At 42.2% G+C, this 19,119-nt stretch overlaps 1 protein-coding gene and 2 pseudogenes across 2 annotated transcripts in view; 2 read left to right on the top strand and 1 right to left on the bottom strand.

Annotated features, from left to right (window-relative positions):
- Nucleotides 1–19,119, bottom strand: part of Stx8 (syntaxin 8) — a 265,408-nt gene that overhangs the window by 49,074 nt on the left and 197,215 nt on the right. The window lies entirely within an intron of this gene.
- Nucleotides 11,787–12,440, top strand: LOC102010465 (annotated as a pseudogene).
- On the top strand, nt 16,120–16,914 carry LOC102026846 (annotated as a pseudogene).

The raw sequence follows: 19,119 nt of genomic DNA, 5'->3' as shown, positions 1-19,119 counted from the left end.
ATGATCCCAAAATAGCCTCATGTTTAAAACCTATGTCACCCACCACTGTTCTCAGTAATGTGAAGTTAGCTAAAGCTCCTCACCAACCAGCCCCCTTGATTCTTCTGTGCACTTGTAATTTCAGATCAGATTTTTTTTCACTTCTTTCTTTTCTTCTCATTTTGGAAAAGTTATTCCCCAAAGCATATGTAAGAGTGACAAACTTACGATGTTTAATACCCACCTTTGGCTGAAAAAGCCAAATATAGCAAGTAATGAGTAGGGAGAAAGAAAGTCTTTTACGTCTATTTAAATCTCATGCAATCTGGTATTTAGCAAGCAGTCAAATAATTTGAGTGATGGAGGAGTTCAGATGTTAGGTTTCTGAACATCTGATTCAGTAATCTCCCTAGGTTATACAGAAATTGTTCAGAGAGGTAAGTTTTAGTAATTAGTATCTGTAATGGTGGTAACAAGTATCCATATTTCAAGCTTAGGATAAGCAATACAATCATACTGAGATGAGACTATGCAAATTAAGATGGTTCCTCTTCACTGGTCAGAATTTTCTGAGCAATTCTCAACCTCATATGTTTTTTCCAGATGAACTTCAGAATCATGACATTAAGAATTCCAAACTCCCTTTGGAATTTTGAAATCAGAGTGTGTAAAATATGTATTTAATAACTTGGGGAAATCTGTTTTTACAGTTTGGGTGTACGGTGTATCTGTACACTTATTCAAATGATCCCTGTCTGCAGCGTGCATCTTTCCTGCCTAGCAACTGCCACCCCAATCAGGCAACACACACTTCTGATAAGTAATTCTGCCTGCACCTTTGACCACAGGGCAAGCCAAGCATGGTAACCCAGGCCATCATTCCAGGGATGGACTGGAGGTCCCAAGCAGGCTAAAGAGAAACTTTCGCCATGGCTTTTGCACTGTTTTAACAAAGGCCACTTCCACAGAGTTAAGAAGGACTTGAATGTGGGGCTGCAAGTGACCATGTTCTCCACCACGAGGAGAGATCTGGCAGAAAGAATGAGGCCAAAGCAGAGAGAGAATGGTGCCCCTCTCGCTGCTAATCCACATGGTATCTCTGTACAAATGAGAAACAAGCACGCCTCTTGAAATGCCATAAAATTGGTGTCCTGGCTGTATAAATCTGTGATGGCCGTTACTGTGACAATGAAGGGCACTCCCTTTGTTCATTCACTGAGCAAAGCTGTTCAGTGCATACTTTGAACAACTGTATCTTACAGTCCTAAGATAGAGCCCTGGGAGCTTTTAGGAATTATGTTCTAATCCAGAGCTACCCTGACTCCTGCACTGATTTCCTTTGAATTGTGACCTCCCCCAATTATAAACATGATAACTGCTCCCCCTTATTTTACTTCAGCTAGTTTGAGTTGGATTTTAAACTTTAAGAATGTTGGCTTTATTTTTAGTTTTTCAGTTGATTCTCTTGCTATTTCCAAATAGAAAATTGGAATTATTTGCAAATTATAATACTGTTAGTTTATCCTCTTTTATTAATTTTTTTACATAGGCTAGAAGTTAGGTCTTCCAAATTAATGATATGTATTAGTGGTGAGAGGGAGCATTCTTATTTTGTTCCTGATCTGATCTTCTAATTTTTCATCATTAAGTAAAATGGTAGTATTTAGTCTGTGATAATTATTATTTAGCATGATAATGAATACCCTTCAATTTCTAGTTTCTGAAGAGTTGCTTTGAAAATAAAAGATCAAAAAAAAAGACACTGAGTTCTATTACATTCCTTTTCAGTATCTATTAAGGTGATCGTAGGGCTTGTCTCCATTCATCAATGAGATGAATTATGTTAATATATTTCCAAATACTAACTTCTCTTTGCATTCTTGAGATTAATTTGGCTTGGACACAGTACTTTATTCTTTTAATAGGCACTGGATTCAATTTGCTTGTGGTGAGATTTTTCTTTTTACCATAATTATATTCATAAATGAGACTGGCCTACAGATTTGTGTGTATATGTTATCTTAGTTAGGTTTTGATATCAAAGTTATTCTGACTTTATAAAGTGAAATGGGAAGCTTTACTTCTTTTCTGTTTTCTAAAACAGTTTATATAACACTGTCATGGCTTGTGTCTAAATGTCTCCCCTCTCACCCCAAAGCCTCATTGTGGTCATAGGTGGGGCTTTTTAAGAGGTGGATGGATCTAGAGTGTGTGATGCTGGGATTGATGCACAGTTCAATGCTAGGCTCAAGGGCACTTGGATTAAGGGTGTGAGTGCTACCCACCCTAAGCAGCCCGGATAAGATACAAGGGATAGAAAGAGCTGTGGTCATCCCTTGCTTGCTTTTGCTGCCTTCTGCTGCCATGGACTATTTCTCCTTTGCAGTGCCCCTCTGCCAAGCCACCCTGCCTTGACCCAGCCAATTAGGGACTAAAACCTCTACAAGTGTGAGCTAAATAAACCTTTCCCCCTTTAACTTTGGGTGTTGGGTGTTTTGTCTTGGCAATGAGAGAAAAGTAACTAAGACAAACATGGAAATTATTTTTCCTGGAAAGCTTGAAAGTATTTGCCTATAAAACTGCCTAGCACCAGATCATTCCTGGGAAGATAATTCTTTGTACTTTTTCTGTTTCTTTCTAAGTTTTTTTCATTACTCTTTAAACTATTTTGGAAATTTATAGTTTTTCAGAAAATCATCTTCACTGAGCTACTAATTGATTTATATCTATAAGCAGTATTCATTTTTGTGTGTATGTGGTACTGGGGATGGAACCCAACACATCATGCATACGAGGCAAGCACTCTACCACTGAGCTATACCCCAGCCCTTCTCTTAATTTAAACTTAGAATTTGTGTTTGTATTCTCTTCTCATTTTGCATGTGATGGTCTTGTTTTTTTCTTTGTTGCCACTATACTTGACATAATTAATCTTTTGTATTGAAGTACCTTTTTAAAATAGTTTTATATTTGTTAATAAACCAATTGCTTATATGTTTTCAAATGTACTGATCTCTTTTTCTGTTCTGCATCCCTTAAGTTGGTTTTACCTAAATTCTTTATTGGAATCCTTAAATTATCTTTGTCATTTTCCCCCCAAGGTACTGGGGAATTGAACCCAGGGCCTCACACATGCTAGGCAAACACACTACTACTGTGCTACATGCCTACATCTTTTTATTTTGAGACAGGGTCTTGCTAAGTGGTACTGCTAGCCACAGGCCTGTGATCCTTCTGCTTCAGCCTTCTGAGTGGGTGAGATTATAGATGCATGCAACCACACTTGGCCTTGCTTATATTTTTATGTTCCTTGCATGATTTGAATTCATATCAGTGCTACAATGGTCATCCCACTTTAGGTGCTTTAAATTAAGCCTTTTTTTGTTTTAGAACAGCATTTGCATTCTCCTTGTTGTTCTCATCAGCTCTAACAGTAATCTTCAAACAAAAAGAACTGAAGATCTATATCTTATCTGTAATGACCTTAAAGAAAGGCCAAACCATAGGGCTAGGAATCAGTTATCAGGGGCTGAGAGATGGATGGAGGCTTAGAAGGAGACACTGATCATAAAGAAGTATGAAGGAACTATCTGGCGTGGTAGAAAAATTCATTATTTTGATTGTGGTGATGGTTGTTCAAGTATATACTTGTCAAAATTAAAAGAATTGATCACTTTAAAAATGATGAGTTTTACAGAAGGTAAATTAAACCTAATACACATAACTGGAAAAAAGAAAGGAGAAAAAGAGGTAACTCATGGATAAAAGATCTTTCCCTTCAACCTAGACTACTCACTTCAGAGCTGTTTCAGGAAGCAAAAGTGTACAAATACACTTCTATTTTCTCTATGCCCCTATACTGTTATGACGTGCTTGGGTCCCTGTGTTATAGTAGCTTGGCCTTTATCCTAATGTGTATTTGCTTGTGTACCATACATACATAAAAGTGTTTACACTGGTAAATGGTAGTATTAGTTATTTCATTTTTCAAGTTTTGTTCAGAAAATATATATTAATTTTGCAACATGTAAAAAAGAAGATATTATAAGGAATACTGCATAGTTTAGATAAAGATCCAGCCAAAAAGTTAAAGTAAGTTGCTAGGATTTGAGTCAGGTGTGGGAGCACATGTCCCAGCAGTTGGGAGGCTGAGGTAGAATCGCTGAGAGTTCAAGGCCAACCTCAACTACATAAAGGTACTGTCTTAATTACTTTTCTTGTTTCTGAGACAAACTACTCAACATCCACAGTTAAAGGAGGAAAGGTTTATTTCGGGTCACAGTTTGTAGAGTTTTCAGCGCACAGCTGGCTCCAAGGCAGGGCAGCATAGCAGAGAGGCATCACAGAGAAACAAACCATGGCAAAGCAGAGCAGGCAGCCCCATGGAGGCCCACTGACACCCCACAGTTCCTGGAAGCTTCTGCAGTTTGGGGTTCAGGACAAGTTGCCTCCTCCCATGTTTGGGAGGAGCCAAAGTCTGTTTCACAGATCTGCTCAGGCCCATCTGTGAGGCTCTGCCAGGTGCACAGCTGACCTGAGGGCTGGGCTTCTCCCCTGGCTGTTACAGCCAGGAGAGCTTGGAAGCTGTCACTCTTCTGCCTGGTAGAGGTAATAACTCTCAGCCCCCAGCACCCCTACTGCCCTGAAGCAGGGGAGGGGCAAGAGCGGTCTCCTGTGCCTGTGGTAGGTCCAGGTGGTGGGTACCACTGGCCTTGGATGGAGAAACTCTGCAGCTTTCCACCCACATGACCAGGGTCTGCCCTATCCACTTGGGGGCAGGTACAGCAGCCACTGCCTGTGCCCCATCCTACTGCCTTCTCTCTCTGAGCCTCCCCCAGCATCCCTGTCCCACCTCCACCCAGCACCCTGGGGAACTGTCCTTGTTGCACGAGTCAGAACTCCATACCACATTAAACAATGGTGAAATCAAAAAACAAAAGCAAAAAACAGCGGGCAGAAGGCAGCAAAGTAGTGAAGCAGCAGCAGCAAGCAGCAAGCTAGTCAGCAGCCCTCTTTCTGTCCCTTATGTTCTATCTGGGCCACCTAACTCTTAGGGCAGGCAGCATTCACACCCACCATGGGGCAGCCTTAATCCTTGCACTGCACCAACAATCAACCCCAGCATCATATCCTTAATCCTAGTATTACATTTTAGAACCAACCACCTCTGGAAAACTTCATCTATGACCACATGAGGCTTTGGGGGTATGTCTAGATACAAGTCATAATAGGCAAATAGCCATTAAAAAAAAAAAAATCCAACTCCTCCTCAAAAAATAAAAACAAAAAGCTAGGATTTACATCTGATCTTCAAAATTAGTATGTCATTAAGATAGCATTCATAATCAGTAGGAATAAGGACAGACTTTTAAAATGAATGATGCAGGAACTGTGGTAGATTGACAACTGGTGGTCAGCTTGTAACACCCAGCTGAAATGAATCAGCATGGTGCTGGATACGGATGGCCCACCTGAGGATTGTTGCCAACAACATAAAAAGAAGAACTGGAGGAGAAGAGGTGCTGTATGGAGTGTTAGTTCTCCTGGGGCTGTTGGTTCTCCTGGAAGAGCCTGTCATGCTTGCTTTCCTGCTATGAATGTGGCTGTTCTCATTGTTAAAGAAGCTTGGGACCTTGTTGTTGCTGAGAATGGCTATGGTTAAATTTGGGGGAGCTCTGGTTCTAACTCTGAGCATCGCTTCCTGGCTCCGGATGGGGAGATGGTGCACTGGTCAATGCCCTGGAGAAGTGTGTTGTACTGGCTTTCCTGGTATAGACTCGGCTGTTATCATCAGAGGAGCCTGGGATCTCCTTGTCACTGAGGATGGCTGTGGTACTTTTCAGCGGAGCTCTGGTCTTTACTTTGAGTGTCACTTCCTGGCTCCAGTGCAGATCCCTCAGCCTGCTGGCACAGATCCTTCATCCTGCTGGCACAGACTTTCTAGCTTCCACCACTGACCTTTGGGCCTTCCCAGAGCAGATCTGTGAAACAGACTTTGGCTCTTGGCTTCCAGTTGGACTTGTGGAGGTCATTGTCATGGGTTCTAGGTCTTTAGCTGGACTCATGCAGGTCACTGTCATGGGATCCAGGCCTTCAGCTGGATTCTTTGCGCCTTTAGTGTGTAGAAAGATTTCCTGCACTCTCTTTGTATATGACTTTTTGGGTGACTATTATAAAATAATCTTATAAATTATGTATCCTGTATTGTACTGCTTCCCTTGCAAACCCTGACTATAACAGGACCTGAGAAGCCATTTGGAAAAAGATATACTTCACACCAGCATAAATTTCATATGGATCAAAAATTCAAATGCAAAAAACAAAACTATTAAAAGTATAAAAAAATTCCATGAAAGAATTCCTTCGTGCCTTTAGAATGAAGATAATCTTTTTTATCATGACTCAAAATCTAGATCTTTAAAAAGACTGATAATTACCACATAAAATCAAAACTTTTGGGCTCACATGTAGCCTAGTGGTAAAGCACTTGCCTGGCACGCATAAAGCTCTGGGTTCAATCCCCAGGACCCTTTACCCTCCCTAGGTAAAACATTGAGAAACTTTTAATGACATAAAAACATCATAAATAAAGGCAAAAGACAAATAACAAATTAGGAAAAGTATTTTGAAACTCATAATAGAAAGCATTACTGTCTCCCTAGTTTATAAAGGGTCCTTAAAACTGACTTTAAAAAGTACTAGTGTCTCTAAAATAATGCATCAGAAACACATCAACAGTTTGCTTAGGGAAGAAGCCCATAAATGGCCATTAGAACGTATCAAAAAGTATTCTATTTCACCTACAGAAAGAACACAAGGCTGGGGATGTAGCCCAGGGGTAGAGCACTTGCCTAGCATGCATAAGGCCCTGGGTTCAATCCTTAGCACAGAAAAAAAAAAAAAAAAGTTATAAAACCAAACTGTAAGAAATTACCTGTTTCCTATAATTTTTAATCTATATAAATGGAAATTTCATGTGTCAACCTAAAATCATACAATAACATTTTTTATTTACCAGTCTGGTAAAACTCCAAAGGTCAAGCACCATATTCTTTTGGCAAGCCTATGAGGAAATAGTCTCATAGACTGCAGCTGGAAGTATAAAATCATACAGTCCCTATGGAGGACAACCTTACAAAATTTATCAAAATTCCCATTTCTGGGAATTTATCCTTCAGCTATACTCATACACATATATATTGAAAGAATGTGTGTGCTAGGTGCAAATGCGTGTCCCAAACATGCTCTCCTCCATACAGCTATGCACTACAAAATGACATTCTGGTCAACAACAGACCCTACATATGACAGTGGCCATGTGAGACGATATGACCTGGTGACACTGTAGCCAGGTAGCTGTGCTGCTTTGTGTTCCTGCTGGGTACTGGCAATGAAGGAACTGTGTGGAGGGTAGAGGTCCGGAGAGGAGTTGGGACGGTTCTTCTCCAGTTCTTTCCTTGCTTCAAAACAGAGTGGCTGTGGCAGAGGCTGCATGCCCTTATGAGCACACTTCCTGTGTGCTGGCCTTGTCCATGGTTCTAGTTATCACTTTAGTAACAGGGTTTTCTCCTTTTTCCTCAGGCCTGGGGGTGGGAGGTAGGGGTTTCATGGCATTGCTCATTCTAAGGGCCTATCTGGGCTCAGAGCATGATACCCCAAAGTATGGTGCATTCGTAAGCTCAGTTCTTGGAACTGAAGGAGACCAGAAGGCTCAGAAGCAAGGCCTTCCTGGCTTCTCCCAATCTTCTGTCCTTGTCTCTTTCTCCCCCTAAGCAAGTCATAGAAGCCAGAATCCTTCATCTCTAAAGCCAGCCATAAAATCTAGAAAGGGCATTCTCTCTTTCTGCTTGAGCAGCCTCATTCCAGATGGTCCTGCCTGGAGGAAAGAAAGCTGCACAGAGAGGCCAAGAAGAATCCTGAGAGGCCTGACTGGGATTCTCTTGCCATTCAGCTTTACCTTTTTATACAATCCCATTTCCACCTGCCTGTCTACTCTTGATAGAACTTAAGCATAAAAATGGACAGTTTTCCCCAGGACTTTGGGTCTTCATTTCTGAAAGTTCTCATGTCATATAAAACTTTGATTACATAAATTTGTTATACTTTTCTCACTAACATGGCCTTTGTTACTGCATATCAGTCGTACTTTTACAGAGAGTGAAGCGAGGAATCAAACCTTTCCATCCCTGCATACCCCAGTACCTCTGGTTGGTTCTTTGTTTCCTGCTTATACCCCTCTGAGTACTCAGCTTATCCAGTATACTTTTGTTTTCTGCTAGAAACCTGGCTGATATATTTAACCATCTGTTTCTTGGGAAAACCACTCAAGAGCTTACTTTTTCTCATTTTTGAGAACTCCTTGAGGAAGAGATTGGAAGGCTGGGAGGGCACCAGCCAAGCCAAGAGGGACCCCAGAGAGCAGGACTTCAGGCCATCCTTTCCCATCGTCTTCTGTCCCATGAAAACTTGTTCTCTTCCCTCTAACTAACATTCTCAGTTTTACCTGGGAGTCATGTGACATGGAAGAAGTAGTATCTCTGTTCTGATCCTACACTGCTTCTTCATAGGTTCATTCTCATCCACTTCTATACCTCAATTTCTGTTTTAATATCACATGCATCCTTCTCTGTCCTCCCATGATATAGTGCAGGACAGTATAATTCCCTCCTTTTGGAGAAAGCTATCATTTTTCTTAAACAGAAAATCTAGGGTGGCGATGTGGTTCACTGGTAGAGAACTTGTGTAGCAACCTTGTGGCTCTGGGTTCCACCCCCAGCAAGACAAACAAACAAACAAACAACTTTGTACTTATTGACTGATGTGTTATATTAAAAACACCAATAATAAATGTAGAAGGAACCTTTTTAAAAAAGTATAATCAGAAAATTTCAGGAAGCCCATTCAATGTTTTTCCCAGATATGATTTTTCAAGTTGTTTGTTTGCAATGTTTGTTTGCAAGTTTATTCTTTAAATTCTGACTTAACATAAATGGGGAGGGGAGGGTACAGCAAATTATTGTGATCCACTGGAGGCACAAAAACAAAAACGTCCCCAAACTCTTCTATGTAGCCAACAGGACCAGTTATTTGCAAAACTCCAAATCCTATCTCAAGGACATTTTTCTCACCCATTTATATGGCAAAGGGAAAATATCTTCCATGAAGTAAACATTTATAAGATTTCAGCTTTTCAAATGCATGGTACTTGTGATAAAGGGTGTTTTTAAGCCCCCTTCTTCACTTAACCTGCCAGCTCACATGGGAAACCATTAGCTCAGGCTGCTACAATTAACTCAGGGCTGCTTCTTGAAGGCTCACACAATTCCCAGCTACTTGTCATGCAAACAACCTGGGAGACTCATTTTCCTTGCAATGCAGTAGGAGGGGTAAATTACTGAGATAAGTAGATTATTGGGGAAAAAGTCACACTCAGAGGCCTTATGAAATGATTAAACCCTGGGAAATTCATCCCCCTAAATCCCTGGCCCCTGATAGTATACTCCCTACACATTCATTATTGGATCCTGGATAATTTACAATGAAGAACCTTCTTTAGAAGCAATAAATACTCCCACTCCACTGAATTTTCATTTAACTTTTTAAACAGTGAGTTCTTTAGTTTTGATGCGTGCGAGTCATTACATGTGAGGCAAATTAAAGGAAAGGGAGGTCATTGGACGTGTAAAATTTTAAAAATTTTGTATAACAGGACAGGTATATTTACTAAAGCCAGTAACATGTAACTCTAGGGGAATATGGTCTTACTGACTTCCTTGCATTTACTTCATAAATTCTGTACCAACAGAAACAATTTCATATTTGATTAATATCATGTTCAAATCTCCTGGGACAAAATGTATCTTCCCTGTAAGAAGCACTTTCCTCTTGCAAGTATTAGTCAACAGTCAAGTTGACTATTAGTAGTCAAGTTGATGAACAGCCTGAAATGGTGTTTCAGGGAGGAAAGAGCAAAGTGACTTAAATAAATGTAGCAGTGAGCTGGAGGCAGAAGGTGAACTCTCATTTTCTGGCAGGGAGGAAAAAACAAAAAATACCCTCAATGGCCCAAGAACTCTGATAGCCAAAACTGAAATAAGAGCTTCGTGTTGGATGTTGTAGCTATCAAAGCTGACTTTGTACTTCCAGATGCTGGGCTGTGAATAGCTGGAGTTACAAGTGTGACGCTGTACCGTGAGGGACACAAGGCAACCAGGGCACCCCAGAATGTAGCCATGAGCTCACTCAAAGTCACCCTTGGGAAAACTGGAGGAATCAACTTGGTAGGTCCAGCTGAGCCTATTTGCTGGTCTTTACAGTCAGTCAGTGTCTCTGGAATTTAAGTCCCTCCTACCTGCCTGAAAAAGCAATGGAGTGAGGCCAGCCTGGAGGGCCACGGGTGGGAGAGAGGCTGACGGCAGCTCCTGGGCAAGAGCAGTGGGTGAAGATGTGGTGACTCGTTTTTAATTTTCATTTTTTCAGGGAAGATTTGCTTGGGGGGCAAGAATCTGCCTCTGTGTCCCGCTGTGAAACCTTCACAAAGGCTCAGATGTGTCAGTCTGTGGAGCTGGTTTTGTGTGCGAGCAAGTGGGTCATGTGCTTGTGAGAGGAGAAGGTGCGACGATGTGTTGAGATTAATTCTGGAGGCGAGGTGTGATCATCCATGGTTGTGGCTCACATTTACTTGACAACATAGCTATCCCCACTTCTGCAGATGAAATAGCTAAAACTTAGTGAAGTGAGGTAATTTGCCCAAGGCCTCAGTGCCAGAGTAGAGATTCAAACCACACTGACTGATTTGAGGATGCAAAGTCTAAATATACACTATATTTATCTTGGATGACAGTAGGGAAAAATATTAGTCAATATCCCAAATTGCTATAATTTATTTATCAGAGTATGCCTTACACAAGGTAATAGAATCGATACTTTGAAAGAGAAGGAGGGGCTGGGGATATAGCTCAGTGGTGCCTGCCTGGCAAGTGTGAGGTTTTGAGTTTGATTTCTGATACCCTCCCCCAGAGAAACAGAAGGAATCTGTGGGAAAATATAGAAAATCTATCAACTGAGCTCTTTAATAACTGCCTGGAACATTTATCTGTAAGAGAATCACACTATATTTTGGATAGAGAGTCAAATCAAGATAACATGGGAAACAGAAAGAAACAATTTTTGTTAAAAAAAAAAAACAAAAAAACAAACTTTATGGGCTGGTGTGGTAGCACAGGCCTATATAATCCCAGCACTTGTGAGGTTGAGGTAGGAGAACCCCCATGAGTTCAAGGCGAGCCTGAACTACATAGCTGAGACCCTGTCTCAAACAACAAAACAATGGCTGGGGATATAGCTCGGTGGCACAGCTCCCACCTAGCAAGTGCGAGGTCCTGAGTTTGATTCCCCGTGCAAAAAAAAGAACAAAACAAGAAGACTGCATGAATATATTAATGGTGTATGACTTTAAGAAACTGCAATATGTAATCTTAACAGTGAGATATTAATCATAGTTAAATAGGGAAAATATTTTTGATACGTCTGTGATGATGCACAGAGATGTTGGATGGATATATGAATTTTCAAAAAAATAGAATAAAAATATAGTTAAGAACACAGTCTGAATTCCAGTTCAGCCATGTACTAGCTCATGTGGCCTTGGACCAATCACTTAACATTTCTGTGCTTCAACTTCTTTATCTGTAAGATCTGGACATTACACCTCTCAGCGAGTTGTTATGAGGGTCCAATGGGCTAACCTATGAAAGCGCTTGGAGTAGTGGCTGGTACATGGTAAATACTTTATAGGCTGTGCATCCTGGGTCGGTGTAGCCATGGCGGCTCGTGTCCTTTCCGTCTGGGTCCGCTGCCTGCCCTCAGCCTTCGCGCCGCCGTCCCGGGTGCTTGCGCTGTGTCCGGCTCAGACGCTCCACAATGCGCTGTGTCCTGCGGGGACCCAGACGATGCCCGGGGCGATGCAGCCGGCCTCGGCGCTCGCGCAGGTGCCAGGGAGGATCCCACAGCCGTGCGGCCAGTATAGCGACGCACCCCCTTTGACGTTAGACGGAATCAAGGATCGGGTTCTGTATGTCTTGAAACTTTACAACAAGATTGACCCAGAAAAGCTCTCGGTAAATTCCCATTTTATGAAAGATCTGGGCTTAGACAGTCTGGACCAAGTGGAGATTATCATGGCCATGGAGGATGAATTTGGGTTTGAAACTCCTGATACAGATGCAGAAAAGTTAATGTGTCCACAAGAAATTGTAGATTACATTGCAGATAAGAAGGATGTATATGAATAAAAATACCAGACCCTTTCTCACAGGGCTCCAGGGACGCTGGGGGCCGGAAGTGAGAGTGTCGCCTGTCATCACCACACAGAGCAACTCTGTTGGACTTAAATTTAAGCTGTCTTGTTTTGCCCTTTGAAAATAAACCAGTTAAACCAAAAAAAAAAAAAAAAAAAAAAACTTTGTAAACATTGGCTAATGTCATATTCTTATTCTTAAACTTAGGGAGAAACCCACCCCAGCAGGGAGCACTGAAAGACACATCTAAGGGTGGTAAACACACAGCAAGGTCGCAGGGTGGAAGTTGAATGCGGTGGGAGTGGAGCTCAGCGCTCACAGGACTTGAGACTCAGAAGGAAAGCAAGCAGGCTGGGCTGACTTTGGTTCAGGGAGAGACTGAAAGACAAAGGTCACTCTGTAGCTGAAGAGCAGGTATGATGGCGCTGGGAAAGTGGTCAGAGAGGAATTTTTAGAATGAGAGGGGGAGCCATTCCTGATATTCTAACTCCAAGCTGTAGCCACGGAGATGGAGATATGAGGACCTAGAGGGCTGGAAGATTCCTGAAGTAGATTCTGGCTTCCCTGTGTGGTGGCAGGGAAATGGATGAAAGTGTTCACTGTGAGTTGAGTGTCAAAATTCTCAAGGAACACAGGTGGGTGACTAGAAAGTCAAAATATATGACATCCTCCAGGGTTTTTAAGATGAAGATGACAACATCCCCTCTGGCTAGTTTATCAAAAGAGGATTTTTAATTTTTTAGATTTAAAATTGTGCCTTTACTTTTAATACATTTTTGTCAGTGCCTATTAATTTCACAAACTATTTGAGTTCACTGGATATAACATGTTTTGATCATACCCTCTCGCCCTCATTCCCTTCCTGGGAGAGGAGGCCAACAATACAATAGGACAGTTCTGGTAGAATCAGTACTGCAGTGGCTCCCGCCATGGGTTACACAGGAAGACGGAAATTACACGGGACAATCACAATCTTTGCTGAACCCCCACAAGAAGCCACACACATCAACCACCAGCCCCCCAAAGAGCTTATCTTCTCCGCACACCTGACACCTCACACTGCCCACTTCTAATTCCATGTCTTATAAGACAGAAGCCAGGCCACCAGTGGAACCCTTATCACAAAGAGCCTGAGAAGTGGATTTTTCTTCTTAACCTTCCAACCGCTGTAGTTCCAGACAGAGAGTGAGTTAGGGAGGAGCTGATATGAGTGATGCGAGAGCCAGTCAAAACTGTCTCCCTCCCAGACACCAGGGTGCGGGCCTGTGATCTCAGCTACGTGTGGGGCTGAGGCAGGAGCACAGCAAGTTTGGAGGCCAGCACGGGCAGCATACCAAGATCCTGTCTCAGAAAAAAATAAAAAGGGCTGGGATGCAGCTAGGTGGTGGCGTGCTTGCCTACCACGTCAGAGGCCCTGGGTGTGATTCCCAGTACCGCACATAAAAGCCAAACAAAAAACTATCTGCCAGAGATGGTAATGAGAAGGCTGAGAAGAGGTCAGCATTACATGGTGCAGATTTCCCTGCATAGGACAGCAGAAGAGCAGGGTTCTGGGCGAGGACAGAGGGAGCAGGTGTTTCTCTTGCTCTGTGATGCTAAGGTCCTGGAAGGACAAATGCCTCAACTGAACAAGGTGCTATCTGAGGAAACTCCAGCCAGCCACGGTGAAGCCAGTGCTGGAAGTGGTGTTCCAGGAAAGGGACCGCCCTGGCATGGCACAGAGCAAGTCCCTTTGCAGGGTTCTGGCCCCAAGCAGGATGAATGTGTCTGTGGCCTCTACTCCCTAAGTACCTCCCTCTCCACTCGAGTTGTCTGAGCCACTTTTCAGTGGGCCTGTTTGAATTTCCCTTACACCCCACACACTTACAGCAGTAATTTCCCATTTCTTTTAAATTCCCTTAACATTTTACCTGTGTTCCTCTTACGCCACTGACCTAGTTTTGTCTTGTATTTAACAGATATTTATACACTTGAGTTACCTGCCCACTTGAGGCACATATCTGAATGACTTCTGTGTTCTTCCCAGCAACTAGTAGTGTGTTGTACCCTAAAAACCTTTGATGAATGAAGAATGAGTGATTCTATACTCTCCCATGTATCATTCGGCAATTACCAACATTTATGAGGAAGAGGACTGCCAGGTAGTTAGCCAGTTCATCTCAAGTTTACTGAATCCAAATTTTAAACCTTTAAAAATACATGTTCATAATTCTGAACCTTGCTCTACTTATACTCTGGGCTTCTCATTAGATGATGAGATTATGAAAGTATCTTTTACATCTGCATAAACCCTATGCTGCCTACATACTCAAAGAACGCCTGTTGCCGAAGTCCAGATGTTATCCGTACATGCGGATGGGTCTTGAACTTTGCGGCACCAAGAGTGATACTGTGATTCATAACAAGTAATATGTATTTCATCATCATCCAGTTTCCCAGTGGTGGATTTTAACACATTCCCACTGGCTTGAACCACCAGTGGTATAAGCATGGCTGTCCCATCAAGCAGCTTGTACCACCCAATAGGAGTGTCCCAGGCAGCCCAAGAGGATAGTCATGTTTGTACCACTGATAGTTCAGAGCCACCTGGCAACCAAGACACAGGAATTAAGGTCTCAATATGTTAGGCTTTCCAAATTTACGAAGTTATGCTTTTTATGTGCTTGTGAGACAACTGATAGTTGGGTACTTCTGGATAGGCACAGGGGGAAGGCTGATTGTCAGGAGAGCCAACCATTTTGATTAGAGGGTTAGAAATTTTACCCCATAGTCTAAGGAGGGAAGAGGACAGAGGGACTGAAGGTTGAGTTGCTCCTTAATAGTCAATTATTTAAACATCCCTACATAATGCAGCCTCCATGAAAATCCAAGGCACATGTTCTGGAGAGTTCTTGGGTTGTGATGCTGAACTTACGGAGCTACTGGGTGGTGTTATGCCCAGCATGGATGCCAAATGATACCACAGAGAGCATCATGGAGAAGTTCCATGCTCTTGCTCACCTACCTTGCCCCTCCCTTCCACTTGGATGTATTCTTTAATAATAAGTGGGTACATATAATTAAAGAGGATCCCTGAGTACAAATAATCAAACTCGAGTAGAGATTCTAGAACTCTTAATTTATGGCCAGCCAGTCAGAGGTTCCAGACTTGTGACTGGTATGTGTCTTAGTCCACTCATGCTGCTATAACAAAATGCCTTACACGAGGTAATTCATATACAATAGAAAATTGTTTCTTACAGCTCTGGAGGCTGGGAAGTTCAAGATCATGGCAATCACTAATACAGGGTCTGGTGAGGCCTGACCCCCTCTGCCTCATATCATGTGTTTTATTGCTAGGTTTTCACAGAGTGGAAGAGGGCAAGGATGGTTATTTCAACGTATTTTTTTACATAAGGTCATTAATCCCCTTTACGGGGGAGGAGCCACATGATTTAAACACATTCTAAGGGCCCTACCTCCTAATACCACCACAATAAGAATTCAGTTTCAACAAGAATTTTGGAGGAAACAAACATTCAGGTCTTAGCATCATCTGGAGTAGGGTTAATCTTGTGGGGCTGAGCCCTTAACCTGAAGTATCTGACAACTTTAGGTATACAGTATCAGAGTTGAATTCAATTGCAGGACACCCGGTTGGTATCCGTCAGAAGAATGGTATGTGGGAAAATCCCACACATCTGGTGTCGTAAGTGTTGAGAACAATGAGAATACAGTAAGAGAAAACGGTTGAAGTTTTCTTCCCCAATCTCAAACACTAAGGATGTAGGCTATAACTTCTACAGACTGAGTAGGTGGATGAAGAAACAGACATTAGATCAGACTTACTCTGAGAGATCTGATTTAAGAGGAGATAAAGAGCAGGAGAGTTTTTCAAGCTAGAACTATGGAGAGTGTTGAAGAAAAGAAAAAGCAAGTTTCTGCTGTGCCAGAAACCCTTTAAAAAGTGAAGACATTCACAGAGCTGAAGGTAAAGCACCTGAGAGACAAGTTTGCCCAAAGGATTGTATGAAAGGAAAGGAGTAAGCTCAACTATGAAGAAGCCAGGCACTATCATAAGGAGTCTAGACAGTTGTACAGAATAGGGATTCAAATGGCTAGGATGGTGAGAAGAGCTATGTACCTGCAGAACCTAAACTGGAGTTTTGTCATCAGGAGCTTCGGCATCAATGGTCTGAGCCCAAAGGTCTGCAAGGAGTTGCAGTGCCTTTAACTTGTCCAGTTCTTCAATGGTACCTTTGTTAAGCTCAATAAGGCTTTAATTAATATGCTGAGAATTGTAGAACCATAGATTGCATGGAGGGACCAAAACCCAAAGTCAGTAAACAAACTCATCTACAAGCATGGCTATGGCTAAATCAATAAGAGGTGAACTACCTTAACAGATAGATCATTTATTGGTTGATCTCTTGGTAAATATAGCATCATGTGCATGGAGGATCTGATTCATGTCTATACTGTTGGAAAATGCTCCAAAGAGCCAAATAACTTCCTGTGGCCTTCAAATTACCTTCTCCAGAGATAGAATGAAGAAAACACCCATTTTGTGGAAGGTGGAGATGCTAGAAATGGGAAAGACCAGAAAAACAGGATTGTTAATCTACTATGGTACTTTTATGATCAGGTCAGTTACTAAAAAGTAGCTTCCCTGCACCCCATGAAAAAGAAAGGGGAAGACAGGCATGAAAGGCTTATACCTTTATAACAATGAAGAGAAATGAAGAGGAACCATCAGTAAAGAGCACTCCACAAATTTCTGGAAGATGAGACAGTAAGCATGACGGGCAGGAGTGGTGGCATATACCTGTGATCCCAGCACTCAGAAAGCTGGGGCAGGAGGATTGCCTTGAGTTCCAGGCTAGCCTAGACTACACAGTGAAAGCCTGTTTCAAAACAAAACAAAATAAAATGGGGGGGAGTGTGCTCCAAGATGGTGGAGTGGTAAGCAGCCGAGAAAGAGCCTCTCTGAGAGCTGTTATCCAGAAGCTAGAATATAGCAGTGTGAGGAAGACAAGGAGGAGGAAAGTGGGTCTCCTGGACTCAGGATGGATCTGAAGTGTTAACTGATGGCCACCAGAGAGAGTGAAAAGACAAACTTCAAAAAAGAAGGAGGTAGTGGTAGAGCCTTCTGCCTGAGATGGGACTCACTGTGAAAGAGGGGAATTCAAACCTGTGGACACAGTGACGGCTGCCGATCCCAGAGGCCTTCACAGAGAGACACAACAGTGCAGGGGAGCAGCAGACATGAAGGACTGCACTAGCTGGCAGTGAGTGCTGAGGGCTCAGTCATCCCAAGGGAGAGAGCCATTGGCCGGGAGCCATCTTTGACAATAGCCAATTGAGCTCAGAACTCAGAGCAGCAGCTGGCTCTATCCAGTGGCTCCCTGCTAGGCTCAGGCCCATGCAAGGTGTGCTGATGGCAGATGAATGAGTCTGGTCTCCACCAGAAGGTGCAGGCTCCCTGAGATTATCCACGAGCCCACCAAAAAGCTACTGCTGGCTGCTGGGATAAATCAACATGGACCTGTCTCCATACATTGTCTACCAGTGACAGCAGAGACATATCTGCAAGTTGACGTTTTTCTTTTTCCTTTTTTTTCCTCTCTCGTTTTTTTTTTTGGTTTTTTACCGGTACCGGGAATTGAACCCATGACCTTGCGCTTGCCAGGCAGGCGCTGTGCCACTGAGCTAAATCCCCAGCCCCGTTGTTTTTGTTGTTGTTTGTTTATTTTTTCCTTCATTGTTTAATCTTGTTTTATATGAATGTGAACGTGGTTTCTAGTCTCTGTGGCTGTGATTCTGTTGTGCTCTTTTTTTATCTCTTCATTCTCTCTTCCCTCCAGTCTTCTGCACCAATTCCCCAAAATTAGTGTGATCCCCCTTTGTCCTCCAGCCTTACTTCTAACCTCTTCCTTTTCTTTCAATTCTCTATTTTCTCTCTAACTCATTTGAAATTTTAACCCCTGAGGGCAAAATTGATATATTAAAGACTTGTATATTGCATATAATTTTCTGGTTTTTATTAGATTTTGTTATATAAGTACAAAACTAGTTCATATGGCTAAAGGTAGTAAATGAATAGTTAGCTCACTTTGTCATTTTCTAGGCTGTGTTTGATGCTATTGTCATTGCTGATGGTACCACTATAGCTAAAAGTGATGTAACTGTTCTAAACAGCTGTTCTTCCTCATCTACCAAGACTGAGATTGACTAAGGGTCACAAAAAATACTGTGGCACAGTGCCAAAGTACCAGGAGCTGGGCCAAACAGGCAGCAACTTCCCATCCCCAACAAATCCAAGAGGTAGGATCTTGCAACAGACTCAAAACCCAAAAACCAGCTAACCCTGGATGATAGGTAGGATAAGTAGTCATTTCCTAAGGGTTCTAAATACTAGCGATAAAACAACGTGCCACAGGCAATTTATAAGCATCACTCCAGGAATTAAATTAAAAAGAAGAAAAGAAAATGAGAAGGCACTTAAACAAGATGCATCCCCAGACATCCAGTTCACCAAAGGCAAATCCAGGGGGCAGTGAGGTGGGACAACCCAGAAGCCACCCACCTGACTCTCTGAAGTGGTAACAACAAAGCAATTGAATGAGGCTCTAGAAAAAAATCAAATCAGAAATAATTTCTCAGATAACTGCAGAGATAGTGTCACAGTGAAAACCATGCTTAGTGACTCTAGAGCAGATACAGACAAAAAAAAAAAAAAAAGAAAGAAAAAAATAGAGGATCTGAAGAAAATTAAGGAAGCCATGACTGCTCAACATAGGAAAGAAATGGAATCCAAAACAAAATAAGACAGTAAGCCTGTAAAGGCTGATTACTAAACTGA

This window comes from Chinchilla lanigera, unplaced genomic scaffold, assembly GCF_000276665.1.
Source record: "Chinchilla lanigera isolate Chin_1 unplaced genomic scaffold, ChiLan1.0 scaffold00066, whole genome shotgun sequence".
Lineage (NCBI taxonomy): Eukaryota > Metazoa > Chordata > Mammalia > Rodentia > Chinchillidae > Chinchilla > Chinchilla lanigera.
This window is presented reverse-complemented; position numbering and strand designations above follow the sequence as displayed.